The sequence below is a fragment of the Alligator sinensis genome, unplaced genomic scaffold (assembly GCF_000455745.1).
Source record: "Alligator sinensis unplaced genomic scaffold, ASM45574v1 scaffold881_1, whole genome shotgun sequence".
NCBI lineage: Eukaryota > Metazoa > Chordata > Crocodylia > Alligatoridae > Alligator > Alligator sinensis.
In genome coordinates this window covers 810,127-818,753 of record NW_005842346.1, presented here as the reverse complement: position 1 = coordinate 818,753, position 8,627 = coordinate 810,127, and the positions used below count along the sequence as shown (strand labels likewise).

The window sequence follows — 8,627 nt, the reverse complement described above, 5'->3', positions numbered from 1 at the left end:
CCCCCCCCCCCCCCCCATTTATTTTCTTTCAAGGTTTTTTAACCATCCCAGTCATTTAAGTTTCCTGTGTTGTTTATGTATGTGCACAGTGCTTTGCATAGTCCCCTTGATACTTATAAAGTCCAAATCCTGCAAAAACTCCCTGCTTAACATGTGCTTAACTTCACTACCATTTCAATATTTAACGATTTTCCATTTCAATATTAGTAGCAAACTAAGCATGTGCGTAAGTACTTTCAGGACTTTCAGAATCAAGAGAACTAAAGGAAGGGGCAAGGGAGAAACATCAACAAATGCAGGGGGTGGGGCTGCGACATGTTACTGAAGCTGTCAGCAATCCCTCAGTGTAGGCAAGGGCAAGCCAGGTTCAGTGTGGTTAGTTAGGCAGAAGGCAGTCAGGGAGACATCTATTCAGAGGCATGAACTTTCATTGGTGAGAGCCTGCTTTGTCAGATGATTAGTTAGTTAGAAATATAGGTGCTGTAGACTACGGTTTTCACACAGGGAGCAGGGTTTGAATTCATTATTTTTATTTGCTGCTTGTTGCTTTCATCGCTTTTGGTAAGCACCTCCATCCTATTACTATTTAACCTTGTCATCCTTTTATCAAAGCTGTCAAATGATAAATCTTCTTTTCCTTTTCTCCAGTTTTTAACTATATCTTTAGTCAAATTTATGACCAAAACTGCAGCCTCTTCTAGGAAATGGATTTTACCTAGTTCCATGACATAGGAACTAAGGAAAAGGAGAGACCCATCCTAACTCATCCTTTGGTCTTCTAGTTAGGGGTTCAAAGGCTGTGGAACCATGATCAACAAGCCAAGGTAGCCATGTGGGGAGGAATAGTCCCACCTTTGCAGAGGAAGATTGCATGAATACTTTCTATGAGTATAGATAGCTGGGTATTTATGATCAGTAAAGCTGCTGATACTGCAACTTTTTAGTATTCAGAACCTTTAAATTCTATATTATTATTTAATGAGCTTTCTGGTGAATTTAGAACAACTGCTAAAAGGTCAGATCTGTTTTCAGGTAATACTTGGTTTAAATAGATTTTAACTTTATTGATGAACAAAAGAAAAAACCTTATCTGAATATATAAATGTCCAGATGCAGCATTAGAACATTGAGCATATAAATCTATTTGTAGCAGTTCTGTTAGATCATTGTTATCTTGTCTTACTGCATAGATGAGTGATGATATAATGTTGCTTTATACCTTTTAACAAGATGGATTTGAATTTTAGTAACTTCCCTGTGGGAGATACTCACTTGAAAAACAGACCAGTTTTTCAGTGGGGCGGTTTTTGATCAACATCCTTGAAAGCTGTTCGGTTTTTGTTTTTTTTTAAAGCAGTATTTTGTGCAGTCTTTCTTTTATAGCATGTACTCTATTGCAAAGGTGATGTAACTGGATTAGGCTTTCATATGGATGACTCAGTAGATGATGTATTCAGTTGTGAGGTTTTTTTTCTCTATATATATTTGCATTACTTCCATTTGACAGTTGGAAATAAGCGGTGCAGATATTTATTTGTATGTGCATGAAGCTGTAATCTAGAATTCAGAATAGGAGTGCAAATTTATTTCCCTGTAGTATATATGCCCCAACATGTTTTAGAATGATGCTGATGAGCATAAAGACAGTCTTCCCATAAAAAGAAAACCAAACAAACTCTTTGGCACAGAACTTTGATCTTGTCCTACATTAACTTAAAATGGTCATTGAATAACAAAACAATCTTCTTGAAACAGGACAAAAACTATTTTGAAAAAATAATTCAAACTTACGAGGAATGCTTCTGCTAGAAAGCCCTCATTGGAAACATGGACTATGGAACTAGGTTGAAAAAATGAAGATGATTCAAATGAAGCTGTCTTAGTTAGCAGCATAAAGGAATGAGGTGATGATGCAAATTTAAAGGTATTCAGTTATGCAAAACAGATTAAGAACTAGTGGCTGGATCCACAAAGGCACTTAAGCACCTGGCACCTAAAATGCAATCCACAGCTTTAGGGTACCTATCTGTGCTCCCTATAAATGCCTGGAGGAGTTAGGTACTTCAGAATGCCATTCAGAACAGTCTTTTGCAGGGGCCGTTGCCTAAGGTAGCCAAGAAGAGGTGCTGAGGCAGTGATTCTGGAGCAAGGTGCCACCAGATCCTTGGAAGGGTGCTGTGCAGTGTGAGAGATAAGCAGCTAAGTGCTAGCTCAGGCTTATCCCTGCCTGGCTGATCCACACCACGCCAGCTCCTCTACAAGGAGGTAAAACACTGTAATATATAAATGAGCTTTTGAAGTTTGGCGCCACTCTATTCATAACAGTTCTAGCGAGGGTCTTGAGTCCAGTGAGGGGTGCTTCAAGTCAGAAGAGGTTGAGATCCACTGTGGTGAGGAAAGCACTGTGTGTTAATCCCTTCCCCTTTCCAGGACTTGGGTGCCAAACTCCAGGCTGGAAGTAGGTACACTCCCTCCACTTGAGATTTGGTACTATGAACCCCCTGCAGAACAGGTGCATTTTTGCTTTTAAAATGTGGACAGGAGGAGGAGGAGGTGGTCCCAGCAGTTGTGGGAACTCCAAGGACTGTTTGTATGTCTTATCCAGTCACTGTTTTGTGTAGAACATACAAACAGTCTTTGCAGTAAGACTTCTGCTTTTTTTGATTCTGTGAATATTCAGGTGGCAGCTGCCCTTGCATTTTGCATATTGCCTGATGCTGCAACTGAGTGGTGTGCTCAGAGCATGCCTGCTGGATCAAACCCTTGTGAAATCCTAAACAGAGGAATGCCTAGTCTCTGGATCTCATTGGGGATTAGGCGTGAGACAAGTTTCAAACTGCTCACTCCTGGCAAGACTACGACTCTTTGGAGCATTCTCAGAAGCAGAGCTGAAGGTCTCTAGGGAACTTAACTGGTGAGGCAGTTTAGCTGTGGGGCAACTGACTGGGGGTTTTGAGTATCTTGCTGTTGGAGCTAAGTGCTTAAAGCCCCACTTGCAGATAACCACAAGGAGGCCTTTGGTGGCTGTATCTGCCAGCAAAATTTGGACAGTAGGCAGAAGATGCTCCTGCTGATGCATCGGAGCACATGGGTGGAACCACCTGAAGCACCAGAAGGCACAATTGCATTGCAGCCGTGGTGCTGGCAGTGTAAACCACACCTGAAGGGGCCCCTGAGGCCAGTGGGAAGTGCAGAAATGTCTGCGTATGCCTTCTGCTGCCTGTCTGATAATGCTGAAACTTTCTTTTGCTCAGGAGAGACAGTGGTATTATGCTCATGACAGAAAGGGGGAGGGGGCTCTGCCACCATGGAGGACCTTTGAGAGTAGAAGCAGAAACTAAGTTCTGCCAGCAGAAGATTGTAATGTAGGCTAGGCCTCAATCCATTTGTGAATCTAGCCCTGAGTGCCTAGAACTAGTGAAGAGGGGTCATGTAACTACTGAGATGGATATAACTGGAGGGGGTGGAGGTGACAGAAACCATCTTTTTGTCTATATCTGCATAGCAACCAGTTTGCTAAATCTCTACTTCCATATCATTGTTTTAATGATCTCTTTCATGCAGCAGCTGTCCAGTAGTTGACTTCTGGCATTCACTGTGCAAAATATGTGCCATTAGAAGCCAGTGTTGTGTGGGAGGAGGGGAAAAAAACGAAGTACCTGTTTTTTGGGGTGGGTGAACTAGATTTTAGGTGTGCCTCTCCTTTTCTGGTGCCCATTCCCGTGTTCTCACAACTACTAAAGCAGATGCAAGAGAGATTTCCAGCCCAAATATTGATGTTTCAGTTAGCATGTTGCTGCGAGTGTTGTATTCATTGCTGCTACTATTCCAGTCAGAGTGGATTTGATTTAAATTAAATCAATTTAAATCATGATTTAAAATCACAGTTTAAATCACTGGTCAGGAAGCCTTGATTTAATCATTGTTTTCTACAAAAGTGCATTCTTGTTGTTTGAAAAAGGTTAAATTAATATATTGTCTCAAATAGTGTATAATTAGAAGTTATAATCCCTATTCCATGATGATATCTTTGAGCTTTAACATATCTTAAATTAAAACTATCTTTACATAGGTTTTCCATTTTTTTAAAGCAGCTTAGCAAAAAAATGATTAAATCAAAAAATCTGATTTAAATAAAAGCTGATTTTTAAATTTAAAAAAATCATTGATTTTTATCCACCTTGATTGCAGTGCTGATAAAACAAGCCAGAGAGGGTTAGGCTGGAGTTGCAAAGGCTCTGTCGAGCCCAAAGAACATATTCTATGTAATGTTGAGATTTCTCACAACTAGGAAAGCAGAATGCAAACAGACAAACTCCATTTTCATCCATATGGTGGGAACTTCCATCTGTCACTGAGAGGTCTAGGATATCTGAAAGCTTCCAGAGTGTACTGGAAATATTGTTGTTTTTCCTTCCTACCCTTAGGAGCTTCAGAAGCCCCAACATTTACATATCAACTGACACCACTATGGATTGCATTGGAAGTGTAAAAATGCAGGTTCTTGACAAACAAGGTTCTTTGGGTAAATCCAATATCTTTTATTAGACCAACTCAAATAGTTGGAAAAATTCTTCTTAGCAAGCTTTCAGGAACAAATGCCCTTCATCAGGCTGAGGAAGTGTCTTGAGGAAGGTTCTTGGCAGTGCCACTTTAGTTACCTTACTTCAGTCACTCATACTAGCTGCTATATCTGGAATCCTCCTTAGCAGAGGGCTCCGTTGCTCTGTATGAGCCTGTGGGAATGGAGGTATAAGATGTAAGATGCCTGAAGAGTGCCTGTCCCTCAGCCTCTTTGGGGAAGTTGGGGGGGAGGGAGGTGGAATCTGGCAGCAACAGTTCTCTCTCTTCCCCTTTGTTTTCAGCTGAGTTTTCAGCTTTTATCATACACTGTGCAAAACTCCCTGAGATGAAAGATGTGACTGTATACTGTAGAAGAACAGACAGGATCTACTGCCTAATCCTCCCTTTCTGCCTCATCTCCTTTGGGGATAAAGGATGTACCTACCCCATTTATAACCCAGTAATAGAAAGTAGATCACTGCAGAGAAGGCAGGATGCCTGTGTGGCCTGATTTTGGTGGTAAGAGTGATCTAAGATAGGACTAGACTCTTTTTTTTCACTTGGATCATTTATGTGTGTGAAGTAAGAACCAAAGAGCAGTTCACTCCAATGCTCTGAATTCAGAGTTGGTTTTCCTGCAGTAGGTACTAAAACTTTCAGCACCAAACGGTGCAGAGCTACATTCCCGGTCACAGGGAGCCCGAAAGTGCCTCTCTTTAGGTAACTATAAAAGAGAACTTTGTCTGGCCTTGCATGCTTGGTATTTGGCTAGGTTTGAATTGGAAGCTTTGTCAGTGCAGCATAATATGGAAGCAGTTATATCCACAAAGCCCAGGGTAGGTTATATTTTGGTAAGCCTATCAGCGATACTAGGAGAAGCCCCTTTTTGCCAGTATAAGCTCCACTTACAGTAGAATGGCTTACCACTCTAGTTATGCTGGCAATGCTTTCTAATGTAGACTAGGCAGTGGTCGTCTTTAGTACAGGCTTATGTTGCCGTATAAATTATAAATATGCGTACTTTTCGGATCATAAACATTTCTTTTAAGAGACTTTCAGTGCTCTTACAAAACTCAGTTTTATTAATACTTAATGAATTGCTTAATGAGGTTAGTTAATACAAGTTATTGAGCTCAACTGAATGAAATTGTTGCCTCTGTTATACAGGGGTACATCCTAGGTAATCCTTTAGAAGCTGTGATTATGGAGCCACAAACTAGCTCTCCAGAATACTTGCTGTTTATAATGCAGCAGGGCAGAAGTACTGCTTGTGTTAAATGAGGGTGGGGAGGGAAAGCTTGGTGCCTGGTGTTCTAGTTTGGACTTCCATAGATTCTGTACCTGAAAGGTAGATGGAAGCTGCAAACGTTCTTTTTATAGAGGAACAGAAACTCATCCTCTCAGCATTTCCTATTTTGGAGTAGGTTCAGAATTCATGATAAAAAAGGCATTTAATCTTTGTGGTTTTTGGAGCCATTGTAGAGCTATGCTAAGGAGAGAATCTTTTAATGTATTAGTTCTTGAGAGAGTCTGGATTTATGTATTTATGTATTTATTTACTTGGAGTGTGTGTTGAGCTGCCAGTCAATATTGGTACATTAACAGTAGTGTCACCCAGAAAACTCAGTTCTGTCAGTTTTTTGGGCGACATCCAGTCTCTACCATCTCATCTTTGTATGCCTACCCCTCCATTATCTGGAAAAGATCCTTGCCAGAGGATTCTTGCTTCTGCTAGAACAGGGGTGGGCAATTATTTGGGGCCACAGGCCACACAGGCAGTTTTAGGGAGTTTCTCCCTCCCCCACAACAGCCCATGAGCCCTGCCAACATCTCACAGCCCCAGCCTTGCCATTCTAGGCAGCCCAGGCAGCAGCGGTGGCTCCTTCTGGCTGCTGCCACTGCTGGCCCCAGCCCCGTGGTACTGTCAGGGACCCACACGCACAGCCCCAACCTCAGCCTTCCCCGTGCCTGCTCCAGACTTGGCCCACCAGAGCAGACCAACTCTGGATCAGCTGGAACCCACGCGCACAGGCCCGACCCTGGCTCACCTCGCGCCTGCTCCAGATTTGCCCATTCATGCTGAGCAGGAGCAATGGCAGCTGGGCAGAGGCTACTGCTGGGCCTGGGGGTAAAAACGCACCCTCCTCACTGCTGCTGGACCCTTCTTGCTGCAGCTGCCCAGAGCCCACGCTTGGGCTGCCCTACTGCTCCTCTCTTATTCTGGAATTGAGAGGAGCTGAGCAGCCTGGAGATGGCGGTGATGGCCGCAGAGAAGAGCAGCAGGGCAGCCTGGGCACAGGCTCTGGGCAGCTGCAGCAAGAAGGGCCCAGCAAGACGGGCGTTTGGGGGGCCCCTTTTCCCCCAGGTCCAGCAGCAGCTTCTGTCTGGCCACCACCACTGCTGTCACTGCTCAGCAGGAGCAGGAAAGTCCAGAGTAACCTGGGCTGCCTAGAAAAGCAGTCCAGCTGTGGAGCTGCACCAGCCCCTCTGCATGCCCGGGGGCGGCAGGATACGCCATGGGCTGGACAGCACCTGGGCCAGGCAAGACCAGGGGACCCACCACAGGCTGGACAAAGTCCCTCTGTGGGCTGGGCCTGGCGCTTGGGCCATATTTTGTCCATCACTGCTAGAAGCACAAGGGAGGAGGAGATATAAGAGTACTATGAGCAGTATACTTGCAATATGCATATTTAATAGATGGTGGTTTTAGGTTTTTTTTAAAACTGAACTGATACAGAATTTACATAAGGATCTGGTAACAGACCTACTTTCACTAGTCAAATTCTCGGATCATTTTCTTTTGTACATGAGATTGATAGCAGACGCATCTCCCCAGCCAGCCAGCCCTAGCTTGGAGTTTTGCTTAACTTTGTATGCTGTCTTCCATAGCGGTTTTAATCCCAGAATAAGATATTTTAATGCCAAAAGGGAGCTTTATGAGCATCTAGTCTGGTCTGGTTTGTACGGTGCCACAAAATGTACTTTCCTCCTCAGACCGGAAGAAGAAGACTTTGCATTTGAAAGCTTGTCTAACTTGTAACTAACTGTATAGTTGGGATAATAATGTCACTCCAAAAATCCTTGCCTCTCACGGAATTCCTGGACCATCATGGCTACAGTGTCACTGGCTACAATGTCACTCTAGCGCTACTAAAATTCTACTCAATAATTGCTGCATTGAGCCCATCGTTTATGGTTTAACTTTTTTAGAAAAGGCATTGGATCTAGATTCAAGTGCTAGAGAATCCATCACATCCTTATGTTTTTCCTGTGGTTAACCACCCTCACAAAGATATAAAAATTACATGCTTAGCTTCAGTTGCAGTTTGTCTAGCTTCAACTACTAGCCACTGAATCCTGTTATGGCTTTTGTTTGCTATATTAGAGCCTTTTACTATCAGAAATCTCTCCATATAGGTACTTCTTAAATTGTAATAAGTTCACCTCCTAAAACTTCTCTTGGAAAGACTGAATAGTTAGGACTTCTTTAGCCTCTTGCTGTGAGAGATGTCATCTATAATCTGAACTAATCTTGGAGGCATTTTCCATTTTATGTGCCTTCTTGTAATAGGCTGTGAATGGACTCAATGATTATTTAAATTATTCCCATCTACCAAGTGTGCATTTCACTTGTAATCACTTGGGTGTTACGTCGGATTACTGGTGTTCTTGTAACCCATCAGCCAGTGCATGTTATAGATCTTCTCTACCCCATTAACAGCAGGTATTAGGTATTGCGGTTTCTAGCTCTAGAGACTTGGCTCTTTAGTAGGGCTGTTAAACGATTAAAAAATTTGATCGTGATTAGTTGCGCAGTTAAAAGAATAGTTGCAATTAATCACGATTTTAGTTGCACGGCTAAAAACTCAAAATTAGACAGAAAAACTCCAATTTATGCAGATACTTTATATGGCGGTGGGGGTTTGGAACACATGGTTGGGGGGGGTCCCTACATGCCCTGGCAGGATGTAGGGTACTGTGGTTTAGGAGTGAGGGGCAGCAGCAGAGCTGAGGGGCCTGTGGCTTGGGAGTGAGGTGCAGGGGTAGGGCACAGGAATATAATT

General features: G+C 43.0%; 1 protein-coding gene across 3 annotated transcripts in view; it reads left to right on the top strand.

Moving 5' to 3' along the window:
- LIFR (LIF receptor alpha) overlaps positions 1-8,627 on the top strand; it is a 96,225-nt gene that overhangs the window by 834 nt on the left and 86,764 nt on the right. The window contains exon 1 of one of the 3 annotated variants that reach the window (XM_025210392.1): positions 228-561. The exons of the other annotated variants lie outside the window; for them this stretch is intronic. The gene's annotated coding sequence lies outside the window, so the exon portion shown is untranslated. Of the gene's footprint in view, positions 1-227; positions 562-8,627 lie in introns of those variants that run through there. 3 annotated transcript variants of the gene reach the window in all.